This window comes from Cinclus cinclus, chromosome 7 (assembly GCF_963662255.1).
Source record: "Cinclus cinclus chromosome 7, bCinCin1.1, whole genome shotgun sequence".
In the NCBI taxonomy this organism is placed as follows: domain Eukaryota; kingdom Metazoa; phylum Chordata; class Aves; order Passeriformes; family Cinclidae; genus Cinclus; species Cinclus cinclus.
This window is the reverse complement of record NC_085052.1, coordinates 27,004,254-27,026,427: the sequence shown is the minus strand read 5'-3', so window position 1 is coordinate 27,026,427 and position 22,174 is coordinate 27,004,254. Positions and strand designations below refer to the sequence as shown.

The 22,174-nt window shown below is 47.9% G+C and overlaps 1 protein-coding gene across 14 annotated transcripts in view; it reads right to left on the bottom strand.

The window, feature by feature from the left end:
• SGMS1 (sphingomyelin synthase 1) overlaps window positions 1–22,174 on the bottom strand; it is an 86,897-nt gene that overhangs the window by 44,350 nt on the left and 20,373 nt on the right. For 5 of the 14 annotated variants that reach the window (XR_009933358.1, XM_062496703.1, XM_062496704.1 and 2 more), the window contains exon 2: window positions 19,079–19,194. The exons of 2 other annotated variants lie outside the window; for them this stretch is intronic. The gene's annotated coding sequence lies outside the window, so the exon portion shown is untranslated. Of the gene's footprint in view, window positions 1–7,975; window positions 8,029–13,161; window positions 13,324–19,074; window positions 19,195–20,401; window positions 20,571–20,665; window positions 21,380–22,174 lie in introns of those variants that run through there. 7 more of the 14 variants (XM_062496705.1, XM_062496697.1, XM_062496698.1 and 4 more) reach the window with 7 other exon arrangements.

Sequence of the window (22,174 nt, the reverse complement as noted above, 5' to 3'; positions counted from 1 at the left end):
CAAGAAACCCTCCCAGGAAAAAAAAAAAAAAAAACCAAACCAAAAACGCAGCAGCATCCTGGGCTGCATCACAAGTGACCCTTCCCCTCTACTCAGCACAAGTGACACCATTCCTAAAGTGCTGGGCCTAGTTCTGCACTCCTCAGTGGGAAAGAGGCATGGAAACACTGGAAAGAGTCTGGCAAATGGCCCTGGACAAGCAGCTCTGGGTGACCCTGTTTGATAAGGTCACCTTCCAGAGGTTCCTGCCAAGCTCAACCAGGCTGTGATCCTGGGAGCCTTCAGCCAGTTCACTCTCACACCCTGGATATCATTTATGGTACCCATGGGAATTCAGAAGCAGCACCTCAGTCTAAGGCACAGTCCCACAATGTCACAGCACTGCCAGGTCACACCCCAGCTCAGCTGGAAGCACTGACAGCTGCCCTATCTCGCTCCTGAGGTGAAGATTCCAGCTCCCAGCCCTTGCTAACTCACCTTGGCTTTAGTTTGACTCCACTTCTGCTTTCTCAATGTGACACAGGGGTCAGAGACAGGCAACATGAACAGACCAGGCAGCAGGTGTTTCATCACTCACATTCCATAAAAATCCCTTGCAGTCTCCACCTCCCTCGGGTTTTGCTTCCCTTTTGCCCTTTTTTTTTCCCTCAAACATCACCATTGGGATGAATGCTTTAAAAAAAGCCCTCAGCCCTACAAATTCTCTGTTACACCTCTAAAAACCAGAGGATGATTATCCTCTATTATAACAAAGCAAGAAGAGTCATATCATTTAGGTTTACAAGCCAAAATCTTCATTAACTTAGCAGATAACTACTACTTGCTGGTGTAAAACAACAGAAATACAAAACCTTTTTATTTTAAGGCCAAGAGATAAATTAAAGTTGTAATTTCTTGAAATCTCCAACATTCCCCATTCCCACAGATGGAGGCAGTCTGGCAAAAAGAGGCCAAGTACAAGCCATCAGCAATGGAGGGAAGTACAAAACTTATCTTACCTATCAATATTTCACCCTAAAAAGGAGAGACAGGGAAGACTCCATGCAATATTTAGGTTTTTGTCCAAAAGCTCCCAATAAAACATGTTTCTCTGTAACTGTCAGTGCATTTGCCTTGCCTGGTTCTCAGTTTAGCACACCTCCTCCTCCTTTTCCTCTTGTTGCAAATACACTGGGGGATGAGCAGGGACAGGGAGAGCCCAGTTGGGCTCTGCTGTGGTGGCAGCTGGCACAGCTGGGGCCAGGGCACTCAAGGTCTCTTCACACAGCAAAGAAAAGGCACCACTGCAGTTTTAAACTGACTCCCTGCAAGCACTGGTTCACAGGGATTTAAGGCCATCCACAGCTCTGGCTTCTTGCCACAGGTGCTTTCCCAGCGTCAGCCTGGTGTCACCAAGTCCAGATGCCCCATGTTACAGGGGATTTCTGGGGTCAGCTGGCACAGTCCCCATCCCAAGCAGGTGCATTTTCTGGCAAGGTCTATGACCCTAAGCCATACCATGGTTTCATCCAGGAGCTTGGGAAGGTTTTTATGGACTGTTCCACTTGTGGCTACCAAGCTGGACTGAAGTGTAATGGGAAAGGTTGGGCAAGGAAGTGTCTGAGAGCAGCCTTGGAGAAGGACCTGGGGGTGCTGTGGGTGAGAGCTGGGACCCAGAACCCTCCCGTGCCCTGAGCTGAGCCCCAGTGTGGGCAGCAGGGGAGGGGGGGATTCTGCCCCTGTGCCCCTGTGCTCAGGTGAGACCCCACCTGCAGAGCTGCCCCAGCCCTGGGGCCCAGCACAGGAGGGACCTGGAGCTGCTGGACAGAGCCCAGAGGAGGCCATGGAGTTGCTGAGGGGACTGAAGCACCTCCACTCTGGAACCAGGCTGGGAGAACTGGGAATGCTCAGCGTGGGGAAGGGAAGGTTGTGTCGAGACCTCACAGCTCCTTGCAGGGTCTGAAGGGATACAGGGAAGCTGGAGAGGGACCCTGCATCAGGAACTGGAGCGACAGGACAAAGGGAACAAGAGGAATGGCTTCCCACTGCCAGAGGGCAGGATCAGATGGGATATTGGGAAGGAATTTTTCCCTGGGAGGGTGGGCAGGCCCTGGCACAGGGTGCCCGGAGAAGCTGTGGCTGCCCCTGGATCCCTGGAAGTGTCCAAGGCCAGGTGGATTTTGGGGCTTGGAGTAGCCTGGGATAGTGGAAGGCGGAGGCACTGAATGGGCTTTAAGATCCCTTCTAACTCTTCTGGGATTTCCTGAGTAGGTGTAGAAAGAGGCAGCCCAAAAACAACAAAGATCTGCACAGAGACTCAGACTCCCAGCTCACTGTTTCATCTTTACAATTCCTGCAGCTATGAACATGAAGACTAGACCAGCATCTCCAAACATCAAAACAGCTCCTCCTGGAGAGGCTGAGGTCTTGCCTTGCCTTGTGGCACTCAGGGCACACAGCAAACCCCATTTATATGGGACTTTTCTCTTGGGCAGCATGAGCTACTGTTTCATACAGAATTAAACCCCATAAAGCAGGACCAACTAAACACAGAAATAACTACTCTGGACTTGCAAGAGAAAAGAGAGGCTGCTAATTACAGCCCAACTCAGCTCCTCACTGCCAGCAAAGCATCACCAGCCCTGTCTCTGTGTTACCTTGCTGGAAGAGAGTGGTTCCTCTACAAGAATCACAGCTGGATGGTACCAGCAGGTTGTACCTGGTATTGAAACCCAGAACAAACCAAACCAATGGGGAATCAGGGATGCTACAAGTCCAGCACATTGCCATGAGATCCACCCCAAGGATCCTGGGATGCTGCTGGTAGAGTAAGAAACAACTGGCCACAGTTTCAGGGAACTGGAGAAATAAAAACACAGGCAGATACATATGAAGAGAAATAATTATATATGGAAGTTGCACATCAATCCAGAGGCAGCCAGGACTCCATCTTGCCCGAAAGAAGCAGATCTTAGCTATCACCTGAGGCAGCTACATAGCCAAAACGTATTTCTGGAGTGGCTCAGAATAAAAAAAGTAGGAACTGAAGCCCACGGAGCATCCTTACACCCACACTGAGGGCATGAATGATGACCAGCCATAAAACCAACACAGCACAGCCAGGCTTTTCATTACAGCCTCGCCCAACAGGAACCCCAAGAGAGTTTAGGATTGTTCATCTGGTGACAAAAGGAGCAGTGTTCGTTCCCCAAATACACCATGTAACAGGACAGTGTGACAGAGACAGGCACAGCTGCCCTCCCTCCTGCCTAAGAAAAGCTGAGGGACTCTGTGTGGTCAATATGTTACAAATTCGGGAACATTTTGGCACAAAACACCTCCATTATTCATTAAAAACTTGCAATACCAAGATATTCCCCCTCTAAGTCACTGCCCTTGCATAGCTGCTCTTGCTGTTATGAATGTGACCCTGTGTTTATACAGCAAAAGACTGTTTTTGGTACACTATGAAATAAAGGAAAATTCAAACTTCCACATCCATCATGCAGCTCTAAAATAAAATAGGAAAAAAACTCACTTTGTCTTCAGCATCCCAAAATGGACCAGGCTTTCCAGGGCTTTCAGTGCTAAATGAAAGCTGACTGTAGAAAATTCCTTTGTAAATGTTTATTATTCTACTTCTAACCTCTGGACATTTTTAGGGCCAATAAAAAAACAAGACCAAAACCCAAAAGAGCAGATAATCCACACAGGGATTCTCTCCTGCCTGTGCTGGTTCAAAAGTCATTCTGAGATTTGGGAGTAAAGGGGGGGGGGGGTGTATTTTTATTTTTAAACCTCTGTTTAATTTCTTGTACTGGAAACATTAAATCCCACCACGATGTCAGATCAAAACAAGCCTCTTACAAAGGAAGGGAGGTGGATTCCCATGGGAAACAGTACTGTCCAATATAAATACCTTACCAGAACCCACTGGGCAGCAGAAACTCCTTTTTAATTCACCTTTTCATGGTGAAAGCATCTCAAGGAACACAGGAATACCTTGTGTCAATACACTCTGGGTAAGTACTTCCCCAGGCTCTGCTGGATCCAGCACAGCTCTTTCATCCATCCAAACCCTCCAGAAGTGTTCAAAACACTTCTCTCAAGCCTTAATTGCATCTTTATGCATCCAAACCAGACATGCTATCATGGTTCCACAATAATTTTCGTGCTCAGACCCACTCCTTTAGCTTCTACCAGGGGAACAGACCACAAAATCCTTGTGAACAAGAGTGAGAGCAGCAGCTCTGCAGCTGGTGTCACCGGCAGAGGTTCATCACAGTGGCACAGGGACCACAACTAGCCCAAAATCTCCAGGCAGAAGCACAAATGCAGATGTCCAGGACAGCAACTCTGTCCTTCTTTATTCTCCTGCTCACAAAGGTGACAAAGGTTGCTCCCTTAGGTGCAACCAGACACCCTGCAGTGCATTTTGGAGAGTTACTAAGAGAAGAAAAAACAATCAAACAAACAACGAAAGCCAGAATTGGCCAGTCCCTGAGGTGAACAGCTGGCTGCAGGGATAAACTTCACTTGCAGACAGCACCATGCTGGTGCCAAAAGGCTTTCCCCAGTAATTCTGACCTTTATTCCTTGGCCAGCCTCATCAAAACAAAACAAAAAACAAAACAAAACAAAAAAAAAAAAGAGAAAGTGAGGAGCAGTATTCCTGTGTCTCACAATTCTGGCACTCCTGGCTGTACCTTAGCCTACAGTCTTCTTCCAGATTATAATCAATCCAAGTAACAAATCCATAATTTAGCTGTTTAGCATCCCTGACCACCCTACAAGCTCACCCCTTACTGATGGGATTCCCATAAACTGAAAAATACCTTCCTAGACCTTTGGTGGCCAGTGGCCCCTCAGTTTGATCTGCTGCTTGGTTTGTTCCACCTGCTGCTACAGGACCTGGCATTTCCTTGTCAAATACAAGCTGAATTCCCCTATTCCAAGTCTATTCCAGGGTGCACACAAAGGCAAAGTGGAGCCTGGTAATGCTCCTGCCCTTGACCTAGAGATCAGAAAAGGCATTGTTCTCTGGGGGTATCATCCCTCCTGCCTGTCCAAAGACATCCTGTGGAGACCTCACTTAGTTTCTGTGCTGCCCCTAAACCCTTGTCCTCCCTCTGTGTCAGAGTTGGAGTTAGATTCCTGAGGTCACAGTTGAGCTTTGTTTGGAGGGTTCTCCCCCTCCCTTGTTTTTTTTAATCCATAAACCTACATACCCATAGCTCCAAAATATAAGAAACAGAAAGAAAACAGCAGAAAAAGGCCTACAACACAGGGAAAAAAAAAAACAACAAACCCTTAAGCACATCACCAATACAAAAGCACTTTCAAACATAGAAATTCAAAACCTCAAGAGCACCCACCAAATGCAATAATGGAATCTTTAAATGAGCCCAGGTTGATAGTCAGGACGCCAGTGAAGTGACTTGTGTGTGGCAAGTTACAGATATTTGTTGGGGGGAAAAGTGTCACACAACTGCTCACAGCACTTCTCATTCAGTTCCTCCCTTTAGTTTCAGATCTCTGGATTAACTGAGCTGGCCACTTATGTATCACAGTTCTCTCCCATCTCCAGCTTTTCTGACTCACACAACAGGTCTAAGACTTTTTAGCAGTGTCACAGCAGCACTTTGCATATGATAACATAGAGTAAACAGCTTCTTGTTAACCATTCCAAGGGTAAGAATCAGCAGGAAAAGACCATTGCAGGCACTTATGCTTATGAAACACTGATAACAAGAGAAGCAGGCAATCCTGGAGGTGAAAGGCACCAGCCAGCCAGGCTTTCACTGGGAAAAAGAAGAAACCTGATTGCAAGACAGCTCAAAGTTTTTTAATCTTATACAGATGAAGGTAGAAATCCAATTATCTCCTTGTTAAATATTCCACACTTCCAATGGTTACAATGGCAAATGGTAAGGACCCTCTGACATCCACCCAAACTGCAGAATCATGGAATGGTTTGGGTTGGAAGAGACCATAACCTCCCAACCCCTGCCATGTGAGCAAACAGTAACTAAATAATAGGCAAAGGACTTTTCCCAAGCAATTTATGCTTAAATCATCACAGACTGCGCAGAAGACACAGGGGAAAAAAAATAGAACTATGAGTTAATAGAGCCTTGCTGCTTCCTGCTGCACCCAGGCTTGTTTTTCTCCTGCAATTACGGAAGAGGGATTTTTATTTTTTTTTTCCAGCACCACTTTCAGCTGCCACAAGCAGGCTATTGTTTGGATTTAGCCAGGCAGCAGCAGTCCCCATGCAAACCCAGGGCAGCACGATGGACTGCCCGGAACTGACAGGAAACAGAAGGGAATTCAGACCCGTTAGGACAAGAAGAGAGATTTGTACTAAATACCTGCTTGGAGCAAAGCCAGAGGAAGCACATCAGAGAAGTCCTGGGATAGTTCCCAACATCCAGGTGCCCGCAGGGATGCTGTGCATCAGGTGACAGCTCAGCAGCCTGTTCCCAGCACACATCACCTAGCTCCTGCCCCAAATGCACCCAGCCCCAAACTGCTCAGACTACATCTGCCTCCTCCCCCGCACACCACGGCATCCTCTCCCATTCAAGAAGTGATTCCCCAGCCCTTGGACACACCAGAATGAGTCATCTGGGTGCACTGGTGCCTTCACTCTGTAAACTCCTGCTCATCCCTGGCTGAGGGACTGAAATGCTGTGAGCTCACTTGTAGCTGTGGCAACAGCAAATGCAAATCCTGCCACGCTGAAAAACTTCACCACCGACTCCTCCACTACATGGAGACTATGTGTGAGCAAAACCAGTTTTTTCTTCTTCCTCCCTGAGGATAAATTGCATTTGTGAAAGCTGTGCCCTAAAGCAAAAACCCAGTCAGCTGGGCAGAGTTAAACCAGGCACACACTGCTTTAGCTGTGTTTCAGTGCACACAGCAAACAGGCACAGGAGAGTTTGGAAACAGGATATAAGAAACAGGTTTGAGCTCTCTCACTGCAAGGGCTCTATTCACTGTTAACACCAGGTAAGGAGCTGCTCTATTTGCAGCCTCGAGTTTCTGGCTGAGCAAGTCATAGCATGGCTGGCTTAATACAATAAAGTTAGAGTGGACATACAGACATAGAGGAGAAAATTACCTTCAATTAATTATTCCCTGGGAGGGTGGGCAGGCCCTGGCACAGGGTGCCCAGAGAAGCTGTGGCTGCCCCTGGATCCCTGGCAGTGTCCAAGGCCAGGCTGGACACTGGGGCTTGGAGCACCCTGGGATAGTGGAAGGTGTCCCTGCCCATGGAAGAGGTAGAACGAGATGGGATTTAAGGTCCCTTCCAACAAAAGCCAATTTATGATTCTATAATTAAATGATTAAATTATTTTTTTAAATAATAATCAGAATTCTAAAAAATACCAGCATATCTGAATGCAAAACCATGAGCTTTTCTTGTGGGATAAGTAGGACATTTCTAACAAAAATACAGGCAGTAACTGCATACAGCAACCAGAGGTTAAAAGCAACTGATGGAGGTGGTGAAGAAAGGGTGGGGGGAAAAAAAAAAGCAAGCCTCATCCAAGAAGTTTCCAGCAGCAAAACCTGTGTAAACTGCAAGACCCGAACTGCAAATTTGGCTTTGGTGAGAACTGTAGCACACTTGCAGGGTATCTATCTGTGGCTTGCAGAAACTTCTCAGACAAGCTTCAACATCCTGAACAGCAAACAAAGAGTAAGCTCCCACTGATGTTTCCTGCATGTTGAGAAGTTTGGGTGGGGAACTTGGAGATTTCTGGGCCTGGTGGGGGCTGGTGTTGGTTTGGAGTGGGGGTTGCTGCCTTGTGTTTTGTTGTGCTCTTTGTTTCCCTCCCAGAGGGCAACTTGGGTTACAGACCATCTTCAGGAGTGAAAACCCTGCAACCTCACCTTCGAGTGAGCAGAGCCAATGTAATGCCACAGGCAGGTTATTCTATCTGGGAGCAAAGCAAAGGAGCTAAAAACGAAGGAAAAGGAGAGTTACCATGGGATACCGGGATGCGTCACTTCTCTTGGCTCTCCTGGCGCCACGTGACACTGCAGCCTCCAGTGAAAAATTCAGCAGATGGGATAGGGAAAAAAATGTAAGAAAGGTCCCTAGATTATAACAAAGTTTAGGCTTTAAAATCTACTGCTTATGGCTACAGAAATAGAGGCAACAATATTTATCTATAAACCAAACTATCTGTCTATAAATCTATTGCCACCGAGCAGTAAATACACGCTTTCCCTTCCAGCAGTTGTCACCATCCACAATTTTCAGTTCCTGACAGTAAATTTAGTGCAGGCACATGCAGAAATACTGCCCTTGCCATCTCAGAGAGAACTATCTCTTGCCTTTCAGAGGAGGCAAAGCAGGTCAGTAGTTTCCACCTTGCTCATAAATACAGAAGCAGCCACTTGACAGCAACAGACATGAGCAGTCAGAGTTCAAGAGAGATCAGAAGAGGGATAAATCACTTGGAACTTGCTCTCCAAGCTATCACACAGCCATGCCTTGGGCTGGAGCCCACTAAACCAAGAGTCTCTTTCCATTTTCAAGGTATGGCTGTTGAGCATGGGTGTGCAGCATGTCAATGATCCCACACATGCTCACTCACACTTGTGTTTCTACCCCACTCAAACCACGATCAATTCTTACACAGCTCCTGCTCCAAGTCTTTCGTCTCTGCACAAAATCCTACAGTAGTCCAATGTTTGAAGATTTCTCCCCACCTTTTACAGCAGCAGTTTCTTTCTAGCAGATCAAAACAGCTCTGATTCAAAGGACATTATTCCAATTCCATCCTCCTCCACCTCCCAAAGCCTCCCAACACCCACACGCTGCTGAACGTCAAAATCTCCAGGGAAATTCAGTCCTGCCACATGGCAGCCACGCAACACCCCTGTGTGTAGTAAAAAGTGCTGGGCAGTGTAAGGAACCTTCGCTCTCCCTGGGTGAAGGGGCAATGCCAGCGTTCCAGCCCTACCCAAACATTGCGGCAGGCTGAAAAAGGAGTGTGCAGGGAAATGCTGGGGCCCATCTATCTCCAGTGCACCAGGGTAACCTGATCATTACCCCAGCACCAGCTGGCACACTGCCACCACAACCCACCCTGCTCCCAGCACGCTCCAGACTGCAGAATTTTGGGAAAGGAACACAGCCAAATCAGCCAAGACAACTGCTGCTATCATCAGCTCCTAAACACCAGCTTTTTATCACCTCAATCACTATTCCTTGCCTGTTTCACATTACCTACCAAAAGTAGGAAATAGTATGGAAGCCAAGAAATCCCACATTTCATCTGCTACTTCAGGTTGCAGTCCCTGTGTTACACAGCTACAAAACAGCTGGGTGCTATTTCTGACCTGCTTACAAAAGGAAGTCTCACGTGTCTACAAAAAGTTTAAGACAGACAGTGATACCTTTATCAACAAGGGGAATACAGGTCCTGTACTTGGGCAGGAACAACCCCAGGCACCAGCACAGGCTGGGGGGAGCCTGCTGGAGCAGCTCTGGGGAAGGACCTGGGGACACTGAGCTGTCCCTGAGGCAGCAGAGTGTCCTGGGGATCCCGGGGGACACCGAGCTGTCCCTGAGGCAGCAGAGTGTCCTGGGGATCCCGGGGGACACCGAGCTGTCCCTGAGGCAGCAGAGTGTCCTGGGGATCCCGGGGGACACCGAGCTGTCCCTGGGGCAGCAGAGTGTCCTGGGGATCCCGGGGGACACCGAGCTGTCCCTGAGGCAGCAGAGTGTCCTGGGGATCCCGGGGGACACCGAGCTGTCCCTGGGGCAGCAGAGTGTCCTGGGGCCAAGGAGGCCAATGGGACGCTGGGGGCAGCAGGAGGAGCATTGGCAGCAGGTCAGGGAGGGATCCTGCCCCTGTGGCCAGCCCTGGAGGCACCTCTGGAGTGCTGTGTCCAGCTCTGGATCCTCAGCACAGCGGGGACAGGAGCTCCTGGAGCGGGGCCAGCGGAGGCTGCGGCGCTGAGGAAGGGCCTGGAGCATCTCGGTGCCCAGGAAAGGCTGAGGGAGCTGGGGCTGTCCAGCCTGGAGAGGAGCCCCAGCTGAGAGGGGCCCTCAGCCCTGGGTGTCCCTGTGTGCAGGGAGGGCTCCGAGCAGGGCCCGGGCTCTGCTGCGGGGGCCCAGCAATGGCACCAGAGCCACGGGCAGGGACTGAGCCCAGCAATTCCCCCTGCACAGGAGGCACAACTTCTTCCCTGGGCACTGCCCAGCCCTGAACAGATTGCCCACAGAGGCTCTGGGCTCTCCTCCCTGGGGCTGTTCCAGAGCTGTGTGCACACAATGCTGTGCCCTGGGCTCTGGGATGGCCCTGCTGGAGCACGGACGTGACACCAGATGCCCACGGAGCTCCCTTCGGCCTGAACCATCCTGGTTTTCCTCCAAACACTACTTTAGTAACTGTTCCCTGAGCCAGGAGACACCATCTTTAATAGCTTTTAACAGGATGGGTTTTATCCAGCCTCCTTTGAACCATTCACCTTCCAGCAAAATCCTGGCCACCAGGAATATCACAGCATAACTGGGCACCACCATAAGGCCGTTGCTTCTTGGGTTTTTTTGAGTGAGGAAGGCATCTTCTTTGGAAGATGCAAAGCTCTCAATCTGCATAATATTGCTCTCCTTGCTTCTTCTCCTCACAATCATTTCTGCTCCATGCTGAAGAGACTAAGTTTAGTTATCTCCTTTTATACAACAGCTGTTCCATGCCTTTGATCACCTTCATCATCCTTTGCTGAACCTTCTTCTTTTTGGAGATGGAGGATTCAGGACATGGAGAATCATGAAGAAAAAGGTGATTTTTAGAATTATTTTTACAGTAGCTTGTTCTGTTATCTACTCCTTCACTAATAATATTTATTCATTTACTACTTTAACTTTGCATCTATTTGCAGTGAAAAAACCTCCAAATTCAGAAAAAAGCCTCCCAAGAGCTGAACAAAACCCAAAACTAATAATGTTTTTGCATTCTCCCAGTGTTGCAAGAAACAAGCATTAGGCTTCAGAGACAGGGAAAGAGCCTGCAAAATGCAGCAACCTCTCAATATCTTGAAATAGATGCTCCCAAAACCTTTCTTAAACCAGAGCAGCAGAGCAAGGAATTAACCACATCCCTGGCTGTGCATGTGCCTTCCTCCACTCATCTGAAGATGGTTTTCAATAAATAAAATAAAATACACATCAAATAAATACATATACATGAAGCTAGGTCACCTATATTTATTATTTCCTCATGCAGCACCAGCAAAGTGACCCCTAAGGAGGTGCACAGAAAATGACCTGGTTTTTTATTAGTCACCAATTGCTGCTCTCCAGCCTCATTGACCTTGTAGCACACACCTGATTCCTGCTCAGCACACCAGGGTTTCCTCCTTTCATCTCAGTCCCCACAGTTCTGTGTCATTAATATTCACAGTACACCCAGGGGCAGAACCCTGTAGCCTCAAACTCCTGCTGGGACACAGATATTTTTTTTTTTTAATTTTTTTGCCTGTTTTTAGCATCTCAAATTCACAGGATGACAGGACTGCTTTGAACTGTCCATTTTCACTCCACCTCAAATTACCACAGAGAAGCACACACTGGCCGAGTATCAGAATTCTCCAGATAAAACTTAACAACCAGTGCATCAACATGGATAAAATGGGTGGGTTTTTGTCATTTTACAGACAGAGAATGAGCTTCAGATTTAGCATGACTTTTAGAAGGATGGTGCCTCTTGCACAAGCAAGAAGCAGTAGGATGCACACAAAAACTTGATGTTTAATTAAGCTCACTTATCTAAGTTGTTAGGCTTGCTTTTTGCAAGGCTGTGGTGTAAAAATTAAGCTGATCCCTGGGGCAATTTGTCAGGTACTCCTACTGCATGGTTTTAGATGCTGGAACAGAAAGGAAGGACTTGTGATGGGAACTGGACTTTCACTGAAATGACCACCTAGAACACCAGCTTGAGAAGAAAGAGAATAAAGGTCCACAAAACCAGACTTTCTTTGATATTCCATGTGGAATTTCAGGAGGAATTTCTCCATGGAAAGGGTGCTCAGGCCTTGGCAGGGGCTGCCCAGGGAGCTTTGGAGTGCCCATCCCTGGAGGTGTCCAAGGAAGGGCTGGACGTGGCACTCAGTGCTCTGGGCTGGGGACAAGGTGGGCACTGGGCACAGCTTGGGCTTGATGATCCCAGAGATCTTTCCAACCCTAATGGTGAGTCTATGAACTTCAGGTTTCAAAACAGCTGTCCCTTGTAAAATTCAAACTACATATCTGTGGGCTGTGAAACAGCATTCCTCTGCTGGGGACCACTCTTCAGGCAGTCAGGTTGTTGATCTGTTCCATTATTTTCACAGGAAGCCACCTCTCTCCAGACCATCTCTCCACCCAGTTTTCCTGCTGTACAGGGAGACCTTCCTGTCCTGCCCACATCCTCAGGGGTTCTGAGCACAGAACTCATATTCTGCCTTTGAGCAACCCTGACAAAGCACCAACACAACCTTGTGCTGAATTTTACTGGAGTATGAGAAAAATCATTTAGAGAAACAGCAGCTACAAAAGAGTTCCTTGCTTTATCTCCTCTGTAGACCACTTTTAAACTGCCAGCTACAGCTAGGAAGGAGTTGTAGACAGAAGAGACATTCCTGCAGCTGCTGACAGGTAAGTTTATTTGAGCTTCAGCACAAGCATTTAAAGATGAAAGAGCACAAGGAGGATGCTGAAAGACAACTGACAGCTTGAGGAGTACGCACTGGTTTTCAAATTGTTTCTGTGATGTAGGGTAATGCTTGTGATCACAGCATTCACTGGGAATTAGATCATCCATTTAGCAGCAAGTTTGCCTGATCAACTGTCTGGGGACTTGAAACAGATCAGCAAAACTGCAGAGCTGGAGACAGTGTCTTAGTATTCAGCTACCTTCCCTGAGAAGCTTCAGAGACCACAACACAGGCAGGGAAATCATAACAAAACATGGAGAGCAAGTTGAGTGCTGCCCCTGAATTTGGGAAGCAGCACTATGGTAGGGCACTCCTGCTGGCACTGACCACCAGGACCTGGGGCACGGGCAGACACAGGGAGCTGCCTCAGCTCATCTGTATCAGCACTCTCAAAACACCTGAAGCCACCCTGTTAACATATCCTAATAATGACACAGCCTTTGTGTAAAGCCTGTCCCTCACCTTTCTGCCTTTCTGGATGTGCCACACACGGCTCAGGGAGCTCCCCAGGCTGCATCAGCTTTCCGAGCAACTCTTAGCAAAGCCTGGGGAATTCAGTGATGTGTCAGTGTCTGGAGATGGCTGTGAGGATGCTCCACAATGCAGGGAAGGGCATGGAGGAACCTGGAGGAGGAGCAGGAAGATACTCAAACTTGCATGGATGATGCACACACGATTTGAACAGCCACACAGAACTCTAGTGATAGAGCAGGTATCCTGTGCTGGGACTATGAAATCCCACAGCATGTTCAAACCAAATATTTCACCCAACCTTTGCTGTGTGTTTATCCCTGCACAGCAAGGATATGTGAGACGTAAAAAATGTGAGATGCAAAAAATATGTGAGATATAACCTTTTGTCTTCTGAGGTACTACAGGAAAATCTGTCAAAACATTTGCTGACAGCCTTTCAACTCCTCACTGAGAATGGGGACAGCAGAGGCAGGGCAGCACAGGCCAGGAAAAAACCTTTTGGTCTTCAAGCATCTTGCAAACACAGAGAAAAACATTTAAGGAGTGAACTTAAAAAGAGCACCTCATCCAAGAATCCCAATAACTGTATTATCTGCTAAACAGTAAAACTGCAAAAACTGGAGTAATTTTAAATAAGTGCATCTGCCATTAAAATAATGAATGAGTCAGTGCTTATCCAGTAAGAGGTATTTAAAAGAATCACAGAAAAGCTTGGGTTGGAAGGGACCTTAAAGCCCATCTCATCCCAACCCTTGCCATGGGCAGGGATATCTTCCACTATCCCAGGCTGCTCCAAGCCCCAGTGTCCAACCTGGCCTTAGACACTTCCAGGGATCCAGGGGCAGCCACAGCTTCTCTGGGCACCCTGTGCCAGGGCCTGCCCACCCTCCCAGGGAAAAATTCCTTCCCAATATCCCATCTGATCCTGCCCTCTGGCAGTGGGAAGCCATTCCCCTTGTCCTGGCACTCCAGGCCCTGGCCCAAAATCTCTCTCCATCTTTCTTGTCAGCTCCTCCAGGCACTGGAAGACCACAATGAGGTCACCCCAAAGCTTCTCCTCTCCAGGCTGAACAATCCCAGCTCTCTCAGCCTTTCTTCCCAGCAGAGCTGCTCCATCCCTCTGATCATCCTGGAGCCTCCTCTGGACTCTGTCCAGCAGCTCCAGGTCCCTCCTGTGCTGGGCCCCAGGGCTGGGGCAGCTCTGCAGGTGGGGTCTCACCTGAGCAGGGCAGAGGGTTTAATTCAACCCAGGAACAGAGCCTGTTCCATCCATCTAAGGACTGAGCCTGGGGGAAAACAACTGATTAGTAACAGAGCCTCCCAAAAGGCACAAACCCAGGGGTGCTGCCCTCAGTCTGTGGCTCCCGTGGTGCAGACCAAGAGGTCCCTTAAATCTCTCAGCGTGGTCTGAATACAGCTCTACTGATTGCAAAGAAAGCAGAGAGCAAAACAAGATTAGAACTCAGCAAGACAGCGTGCCCCTCGTGAATCCAAATAAACAAGACATTTTGAACTATTTCCAGCATGACTTCAGCACAAAATAACATTTGCACGTCAGTGTAATAGCTGATGTTTTAACTGCTTGCTAAGGGAGCAGTCACGCACTGCAGCCCTGGATTCAGAGGAGGCTGCTCAGCCTTCAAAGGAAGCAAAAAGAGCTGCAAAAGAGCAGTACTGCACTTGAAAGCCTTTCAGAGAAGCACTAAATGTATTTATGCTCACTCTTGAACCCAAGAAAACAGCCTGCCCCATCCCCACACGCCTTGGGTGGATGATGAGACACTTGAAAGGAGCTGGGATGGCAGCAATCTTCAAATCCCAGCTGAAACCTCACAGGTTGGAGTGTCAGGGAGAAAAAGGAGCTCAAGCCATGAGGCACAAGTCCAGAGGATGCAACACAGAAGGGAAAACCCATCTTCCATTTGAACCTGTGCAAGGACTGGTGACACACCCTCACAGGAAATCCTATTACTGGGGGCCCTAAGCCATGAATCAATCCCGGAGTCATTCAGAGCCAGCCTCAGGACAAAGGAACAGTCAGATGCTAATTTAGGCCACAAAGCTGGAGAGGGAATGTTCCCTCTTTGCATTAAGGACTAATCATCAGCAGGCACAGCCTATTTTCATTAACTGCAACCATTTCCTGCTAGCACATCCTTTCCATTTTCCAGGAAACATAGGAGCAGCTACAAGTCTGAAGGCAAATAAATTAGGAGACAAGAAGGAAATTATCCACACCACCTAGAACAAGCCAAGCCATTGAATAAGTAGCTAGAAAATCTACCAAAACCCAATTTGACTGATCCAACAAACTGAACTCAGGATACACAAAAGCTCTGCTCCAAAACTCCATTAAACCTTTAGTTTTGCATAAGTGCCAAACATGTCATTGCCCAGAGAAGTTGTGGCTGCCCCATGCCTTAAGTGTCCAAGGCCAGGTTGGACAGATTCTGGAGCAACCTGGGATGGTGGAAGGTGTCCCTGCCCATGGCAGCAGGTGGGATGAGATGAGCTTTAAGGTCCCTTCCAACCCAAACCATTCCATGATTCTGTGTTACTTTCCTTGGAGCCTTCCCTCTTTTCTTAGCGCACTATCACTCCATTAGCATGGGAAGAGGCAGCAGCACATCAGACTGGATTCAGGCACTCCTGGGGGATTGCATGGATTCACCCTTCACTCTTCTTGCTCTTAGAACACAACCTGTGGACTCAGTGTTTGTACCAAAACCACCCAGGCACATTCTGCAGCATCCTCTCAACAGCCCCACTTCTCTAGGATAGTTTTGATGAATGCATCTGGAAAAAATTTGGGAGGAATCACCAAACCATTTAGATTGCAAAAGACCTCCAAGACCACTGAGTCCAACCTCCTCAGTCAGCAGCAGCTTCAAGCTCAAGCTTGCAGCACAACAAACCAAAGGTGTCACTTAAAAAGCCAAAGTCACAACGAAAGTGTGGCCTAGAGAGAACACAGAAAAACTACATGATTCATTAATTCCTCCCCAGGTGCTTTGACGTGCCCAGGACAACACTCAGAAAACAGTCACCACTTCTAAGAAACATTACTTGGAATTCACAGGGTGGTGAGTTTTTGTGATTGATGGATTTTTGAGTTTGTGGGATTTTTTTTGGTGGTGATGTTTTGTTCATTTTCTATTTAAACATCTGCTCTAACCAACTGTTGCCCACTTAACTGGGAGATCTCACTACTGAGTGTTGTGCACTGGAATTTACTGTTAACCATTCTAAGCCCTTGCTGTATTCTCACACACACTTCTATTCCTATAGAGCAAACAACTTAAGCAGGAATATTTTTAAAAAGCTGCACATATGCTCTCTTCCCATGGAGCTAAATTTGGTAGGTATGAGCATACCTGGCTGGAACAAGCTGAAACAAAAATCACTGAGAGACAGAAACTGAGTTTCAAGCATAAACCCCTACTTTCCACAGCTTTAAATAGTCCCTGTTACACTGTGATTACACAGCAATCAGTGTTTGCTTTCTCTCTGAGCCCAGGGTTTCTCCTTCATAGCCTCTGAAATTCAAGTTTAAAACAGAATTCAGCAAGCAGCTCTGTCAAGCACATTCCGTGCCAAGCTGAAGAATGAGTATATTTATATAACAAAAGGCTTCCTGGATTATTTTAAGGCTCAAGTTCTGCAAAGGGAACAATTGATGAAAGGGATGTTTTTCCTTTGTTTAAAAAAATAATACTCAAACCAAGAAGAAAAAACGCCATTGAAGAGACAGCAGTGCCTTGATATTCCACTGTGAGATCCCTGGATCACAGCAGAGTCATCCGCATGCTCTCTGACCCCACGAGTACAGAAGGTATCTTGTCAGTGACTGAGATAAATACAGGAAAAAACAGAGGTCACAGACACCAAGGCACCTGCAGTTGAATATCTGCACATAAATGACAAGCTGTGCCACAGAATCATGGCATTATTTTAGTCTGGAAAAGCCCTCCCAGCCCATGGAGCCCAAGCTGGGATCCCCACCTTGTCCCCAGCCCAGAGCACTGAGTGCCACGTCCAGCCCTTCCTTGGACACCTCCAGGGATGGGCACTCCAAAGCTCCCTGGGCAGCCCCTGCCAAGGCCTGAGCACCCTTTCCATGGAGAAATTCCTCCTGCTGTCCAACCTGAGCCTCCCCTGGCACAGCTTGAGGCCGTTTCCCCTTGTCCTGTCCCTGTTCCCTGGAGCACAGCCCGACCCCCCCTGGCTGTCCCCTCCTGTCAGGGAGTTGTGCAGAGCCACAAGGTCCCCCCTGAACCTCCTTTTCTCCAGGCTGAGCCCCTTTCCCAGCTCCCTCAGCCCTCCTGGGGCTCCAGCCCCTTCCCCAGCTCTGTTCCCTTCCCTGGACACGTTCCAGCCCCTCCAGGGCTCTCTGGCCAGGAGGACCCAGAACTGAACACAGCCCTGGGCAAAGGGAACAACCCAACAGCACAGACCCAACCACACCTGGCTTGAATCCTTTCCATTTAGCACAGAACAGCCTCCTTGCACTGCACCTCTTGATGTTCAACCCCGATTAAAGCTGCATTAAACTTTAAGTAATAGATTCCTGCATTATTCATCATGGCTGTGTATTGGATGCAGAGCAAACAGAAGCTGAATCAATACAGTGACAGGAGCTTTGGGTTTCTGCTCAAAGTGCCTCCTGCTCCCGATATTGATGGACTTGAAGCAGGGTGGGGAAAGTAAGAATTTTTCACAACTGCTGTAAACAAGCCTTGATATTACAGTTTGTCCAGAGCAGCTTTGACACAGAGGCAGTTTTCAGAGAGCAATAACCTGCTCATTATTCACCTGACCTGTGACATGCAAAAAAATAATTTCCCTCACTTTCAGCAGCCTTGGTGTTTAGTCACAGCATTTTTCTCAGGATTTCTGGTGGTATTTCTTACAGATTCTGTGGAAAAGCCATTGAGCATTAATTACACAGCCTTTGAGAGCCAGAGACATGCAGTACTGGGACAGCCACAGTAGAGGGGCTAAACCCAAATTTTCCAAAGACAAATATGCTCAGGGCATCTGCAGGGAGAATTCAGATAGATTAGGAAGAATCACAATTGAAAGCTGCTTTTCTGCTCTGTCTTCCACCACAGCCTCTCACAATCAGCTAGGTAAGGCTCACTAATATTCCACAACATTTTCAGGAAAAAGGCAGAAGGTTTCCCAACTAGGAATGGGAAGCATGACAGACTTGGTTCACTCAAGGTGCTGGACACAGGGGCTGCACACAAACAAATAACAACTTTTAGAACACTGTTTCTCATAACCTTTACACCCAAAACACCACTCTTCTGATTCTCATGACACCTCCCCTCCAGCTCTTCAATCAGTCATGAAGCACAGATCAAACCCAACAAAACCATGACAAATCTTATGAGATGCCTTTCAGCAAATCCTCACACGGCTTAAAAGGATTGCTAAAAAACAAAAGCACAACTACAAGCAGCAATAAAGGGCATACAGCCTGTTTATTCTCACTTTGCAGGTCATTTATCTATGTCAAAGCCAGAGCTGGAAACAGAACACAGGTATTCCATCCCCACTCTGGTTGTCTACACAGTGTATCACTCCAGTTTCCACATCCAAATCTTTGGCAAAGATTTCCTTACAAGCAGGGTTTTGGGAGCATATATCTACAATGTACATCTTTAAGTTTTGCTTTTAGTCATCCTTCCCTGGAAGCAGAAGGAACTGATCTAAGGATCTTTCAGCTGTCTTTCCCTACGATTTTACAATTTAATACTGGAGTTATACTGTTTGTGAAATATCCAAAATGTCCACAACAAGAACTTCCCCCAGTTCAGATCACTGAAAAGGTACTGAATGAATACACCACTCCAAAAGACACATGCTTGAAAAATGCAAAATGCAAGATGAACTGACCTACCTGAAATTGCTTGTCTAGCCAGAGCACTGGATGCATCAGGTTAGAAGCTCATTTTGAACAGGAGAGTCAAAGCTCAGACCTGCTGCTGACAGCTTCTCACGTAGTCATGAGAGTCACTGTTAACAAAACACCAAACAAATAAAAATAAAGATATTTAAGAGGCAGAGCTCACAGCAAGCCTTCATTAAGGCATCAGGAGTTGTTATAGCTTGAACATGACCTCGAGGTCTAACAAGAGTTGGGTTAAACAGGAAAGGCCATGCTAAAATAGAATAATGGAATAGTTTGGGTTGGAAGGGACCTCAAAGCTCATCTCATTCCACCCCTGCTATGGGAGGGACACTTTCCACTATCCCAGGCTGCTCCAAGCCCTGTCCAGCCTGGCCTTGGACACTTCCAGGGACAGAGCAGCTGTATTTTTAAAACAGTATTTCCCACAGGACTCAGAAAGAGAGAATATCCTTGTGTCCAAACAGACCTAGATGAGGTCTGGAGGAAACCACCACCCCCAGAACAATGTGGGTTTCCCACTGCCAGAAATGGGCTGCTGACCTCCCTGCTACACCCAGAGCACCTTTTCTTAACTGCAAGAGCAATCCAGAAAATTCATGGGATAACACTGCCACGTGGAGCCCCAACTAGAGAAATAAACCTCACTGTCTTCTTTGAAGGGAGCTGGTGAAGTGACCCTGGGTCTGAAACTCAGCATCACACAAGGTGTGATAAGGGGGAGCAAAGGAGGAAGGCTGCAAGCCTTTTCTGATAGTCTCCAAGATAACCAGGATCATTTAGGAGAGAGAGGGAGAAGCAAAGCCAAAATGCTCATGGCCAAAATCCTCAGGTGGCAGCACCCAGGGACTAGGTTTCTCTCCATCCCTGTGCCCACCTCTTGCACAGCCAAAGAGAGCCAGCAGCAGCACACAAACCACTCATCCTACCCTAGGAAGCAAACCCACTGTTCATCCCATCCCTCCTACCTCCAAGGGAGATAAAACCAGGGTGGAGATTTGGAATAGAACCAGCCCTGTGCTCCACAGGGCTCTTCCAATTCAGCTTTCACTCTCAGATAAAGGAAAACCAGAGGTCTCCCTGCTCCATTCACAATAATTAGAAAACTGCAATTCATACATTTTCACTCAAAAGCTGGGGAGAAAGTAGGGATAAATAAATATAATTCTGCTGTTGAAACAGCACCAAACCCAAGGAGCTGTCTGGCAGGAAACAAGCAGCTGGAAGCCTGGTAATTCTGCTTTCTTGGGACTCCTTTTTGGCTACATTTAGGATTGCTTGGAAATCCGCTTTTGAGTTTTTACACTGCCTCACCTTCAAGAGTAATGCAGCTGAGTGCTGTGGGGAGGGGGACACCAGGCACCTCCACCTGCAGGTCAGAAGATTCTTCTGTGCCACAGGCTGGAAGTCAAACAGCTTTTGTCCATCTGGAGAGAGCCATGGAAAAGCCAGGGAAAGCCTTGCCAGCCTCCTGCCCTGCCTGCTGTAGGATGATGAGAGGTGTCACCCATGCCAGGAAAGCCCTGTCTCCAGGAGTAACTGGCCATTATCTTGCAAGAGCAGCCCTCCCAAACTTACCACACTCGCTTATCTGCAGCTTCCTGAGCCCCCAAAAGCTGCCTGAGCACTGAAAGCCTGACCCAACAGCAAACCAGCTAGGGAAAGCTCCACACCCTGCATGCCCCCTCTTCCAGGCACGACAGCTCCCGTGGATCCCACAGCACAAACTGGTGCTCAGACATAAACACCGTTTCTGATGAGCGAGTTGTGAATCAGCAGCATTTGCTGTGAGCACCACGAGAATCCCAAGATGTTCCCTCCCAGCTGCAGCCTCTCCAGTACAGGGCACACAGAGCCTGCAAGGACACGTTTCCTGCCACATCCAGAATTATTTCTGGGCTGGTGAAAAGGCAGGAGGAGCAATTCACAGCGACAGTTTGGGTACTAGCAGCCTTGCTGACAGCAGGACTGCCTGACAAGGTTTGATTAAAGCTCTTTCCTGTCTGTCCTGGGGAACACACAGCACTTCCTTGTGTTATCTGCCAAACCCTAACATTGGTAATAGACTTTTCAGAAAACAGAAGGTCTATCTTTCCCAAACCCATGAGCCTGTATGCCAAACTCCTCCCTCCCCTGAGGGAGACCCTTCTGCTTGCAGAGCGCTGGCTGCTGCTCTGCTGGGTGACGAGCTGCTGGTTCAGGACCCTGTTTCCCTAAACTCAGGATCCCTGTGGAAAGGGTTCAGCTCCTGGAGTTGCTAAGTGATGCCAAGAGGAGACCAGCCTGCTGCTATTTCAGCATTTAACGTGACAGTGCTCAGCTCTGGCTGTGCCACCCCTTGATCTGACAGCCACAGCGTTTCCTTCATGCAGGAACAGCAGCTGAGAAGAAATTCGGGAGGTTTTGATGCTGTGAAGAGTAATGAGTGAAGATACTGCCAGCCGTGTTCTCTGTGTCACAACGGCTCAGAACCACCAGGCAATAGGACCCAAACACCACCAGAGCTCTGCTGGCATATTCCCAGAATATTCCCCGTTTTCCAGCACCTGATCTAACACTGTCCACAGCACAGCCTGCAGCAGGCTCAGAGTGGGAGCTCCATCTCTGACTGATGCATCTGGAGATGTTACAGCCAGTGGAGACTGCAGGATTCCCAGAGAGACCATGTGATTCCTCTTATTAATATTCAGATGTTTTCCAGCTGAATGCTTCTGTCTTTGTTATCAATGTGAAATTACAAGCAAACCAGGATTTAGGACAGTTAAGTGGCCACATCTGAGGGGGCCACTTCTGGAGACTTTACAGAACTCCTTGTGCTGCCCATCAGTGAAGTTTTGGAATTGAGGATTCTCCTGTGTCTTTTCCTTCCCACTTCCCACATCCACACAAGCAGCACCATGGCAAAAGGAGCAAGAGCAGGCTCTTGTCTTACTTTCTTATTCCATTTAACCAGAAAGCATCAGGAACGTCTGTGAGGGCTGGATTAACCAGCTGAAGACTGCTGCTTGAAGAAGGCACCCCCATGACTGAGCAGCATCTTCATTTCACACCCTGGCACAGGACATTTCCAAATTTCACTGCTTTTTG